Below are 3,038 nucleotides of genomic sequence, written 5' to 3'. Positions count from 1 at the left end.
CGCAGAACCGAACCCGGGTCACTGGAAATGTGAGACTGTGGCAGTAAACAGAACCGAACCCAGGACACTGGAGCTGTGAGGCTGTGGCAGTAAACAGAACCGAACCCAGGTCACTGGAGCTGTGAGACTGTGGCAGTAAACAGAACCGAACCCAGGTCACTGGAGCTGTGAGACTGTGGCAGTAAACAGAACCGAACCCAGGACACTGGAGCTGTGAGGCTGTGGCAGTAAACAGAACCGAACCCAGGACACTGGAGCTGTGAGGCTGTGGCAGTAAACAGAACCGAACCCGGGTCACAGAAGCTGTGAGACTGTGGCAAAAAACAGAACCGAACCCAGGACACTGGAGCTGTGAGGCTGTGGCTGTCCCCAGAACCGAACCCAGGTCACTGGAGCTGTGAGACTGTGGCAGTAAACAGAACCGAACCCAGGTCACTGGAGCTGTGAGACTGTGGCAGTAAACAGAACCGAACCCAGGTCACTGGAGCTGTGAGGCTGTGGCAGTCCCCAGAACCGAACCCGGGACACTGGAGCTGTGAGACTGTGGCAGTAAACAGAACCGAACCCAGGTCACTGAAGCTGTGAGACTGTGTCAGAGAACAGAACCGAACCCGGGACACTGGAGCTGTGAGACTGTGGCAGTAAACAGAACCGAACCCAGGTCACTGGAGCTGTGAGACTGTGGCAGTAAACAGAACCGAACCCAGGTCACTGAAGCTGTGAGACTGTGTCAGAGAACAGAACCGAACCCGGGACACTGGAGCTGTGAGACTGTGGCAGTAAACAGAACCGAACCCGGTCACTGGAGCTGTGAGACTGTGGCAGTAAACAGAACCGAACCCGGGACACTGGAGCTGTGAGACTGTGGCAGTAAACAGAACCGAACCCAGGTCACTGGAGCTGTGAGACTGTGGCAGTAAACAGAACCGAACCCAGGTCACTGAAGCTGTGAGACTGTGGCAGTAAACAGAACCGAACCCGGTACACTGGAGCTGTGAGACTGTGGCAGTAAACAGAACCGAACCCGGGACACTGGAGCTGTGAGACTGTGGCAGTAAACAGAACCGAACCCGGGTCACTGGAGCTGTGAGACTGTGGCAGTAAACAGAACCGAACCCGGGACACTGGAGCTGTGAGACTGTGGCAGTCCCCAGAACCGAACCCAGGACACTGGAGCTGTGAGGCTGTGGCAGTAAACAGAATCGAACTCAGGTCACTGGAGCTGTGAGACTGTGGCAGTAAACAGAACCGAACCCAGGTCACTGGAGCTGTGAGACTGTGGCAGTAAACAGAACTGAACCCAGGTCACTGGAGCTGTGAGGCTGTGGCAGTAAACAGAACCGAACCCGTGACACTGGAGCTGTGAGACTGTGGCAGTAAACAGAACCGAACCCGGGACACTGGAGCTGTGAGACTGTGGCAGTAAACAGAACCGAACCCGGGACATTGGAGCTGTGAGACTGTGGCAGTAAACAGAACCGAACCCGGGTCACTGGAGCTGTGAGGCTGTGGCAGTAAACAGAACTGAACCCAGGTCACTGGAGCTGTGAGGCTGTGGCAGTAAACAGAACTGAACCCAGGTCACTGGAGCTGTGAGACTGTGGCAGTAAACAGAACCGAACCCAGGACACTGGAGCTGTGAGACTGTGGCAGTAAACAGAACCGAACCCAGGACACTGGAGCTGTGAGACTGTGGCAGTAAACAGAACTGAACCCAGGTCACTGGAGCTGTGAGACTGTGGCAGTAAACAGAACTGAACCCAGGTCACTGGAGCTGTGAGGCTGTGGCAGTAAACAGAACTGAACCCAGGTCACTGGAGCTGTGAGACTGTGGCAGTAAACAGAACCGAACCCAGGACACTGGAGCTGTGAGACTGTGGCAGTAAACAGAACCGAACCCAGGTCACTGGAGCTGTGAGACTGTGGCAGTAAACAGAACTGAACCCAGGTCACTGGAGCTGTGAGGCTGTGGCAGTAAACAGAACTGAACCCAGGTCACTGGAGCTGTGAGACTGTGGCAGTAAACAGAACCGAACCCAGGACACTGGAGCTGTGAGACTGTGGCAGTAAACAGAACCGAACCCAGGACACTGGAGCTGTGAGACTGTGGCAGTAAACAGAACTGAACCCGGGTCACTGGAGCTGTGAGACTGTGGCAGTAAACAGAACCGAACCCAGGTCACTGGAGCTGTGAGACTGTGGCAGTAAACAGAACCGAACCCAGGTCACTGGAGCTGTGAGACTGTGGCAGTAAACAGAACCGAACCCGGGACACTGGAGCTGTGAGACTGTGGCAGTAAACAGAACTTAACCCGGGTCATTGGAGCTTTGAGACTGTGGCAGTAAACAGAACTGAACCCAGGTCACTGGAGCTGTGAGACTGTGGCAGTAAACAGAACCGAACCCAGGTCACTGGAGCTGTGAGACTGTGGCAGTAAACAGAACCGAACCCGGGTCACTGGAGCTGTGAGACTGTGGCAGTAAACAGAACCGAACCCAGGTCACTGGAGCTGTGAGACTGTGGCAGTAAACAGAACCGAACCCGGGTCACTGGAGCTGTGAGACTGTGGCAGTAAACAGAACCGAACCCAGGTCACTGGAGCTGTGAGACTGTGGCAGTAAACAGAACCGAACCCAGGTCACTGGAGCTGTGAGACTGTGGCAGTAAACAGAACCGAACCCGGGACACTGGAGCTGTGAGACTGTGGCAGTAAACAGAACTTAACCCGGGTCATTGGAGCTTTGAGACTGTGGCAGTAAACAGAACCGAACCCAGATCACTGGAGCTGTGAGACTGTGGCAGTAAACAGAACTGAACCCAGGTCACTGGAGCTGTGAGACTGTGGCAGTAAACAGAACCGAACCCAGGTCACTGGAGCTGTGAGACTGTGGCAGTAAACAGAACCGAACCCAGGTCACTGGAGCTGTGAGACTGTGGCAGTAAACAGAACCGAACCCAGGTCACTGGAGCTGTGAGACTGTGGCAGTAAACAGAACCGAACCCAGGTCACTGGAGCTGTGAGACTGTGGCAGTAAAC

Source organism: Heterodontus francisci, unplaced genomic scaffold (assembly GCF_036365525.1).
Source record: "Heterodontus francisci isolate sHetFra1 unplaced genomic scaffold, sHetFra1.hap1 HAP1_SCAFFOLD_146, whole genome shotgun sequence".
Classification (NCBI taxonomy): domain Eukaryota; kingdom Metazoa; phylum Chordata; class Chondrichthyes; order Heterodontiformes; family Heterodontidae; genus Heterodontus; species Heterodontus francisci.
Note: the sequence above shows the minus strand (reverse complement) of the source record.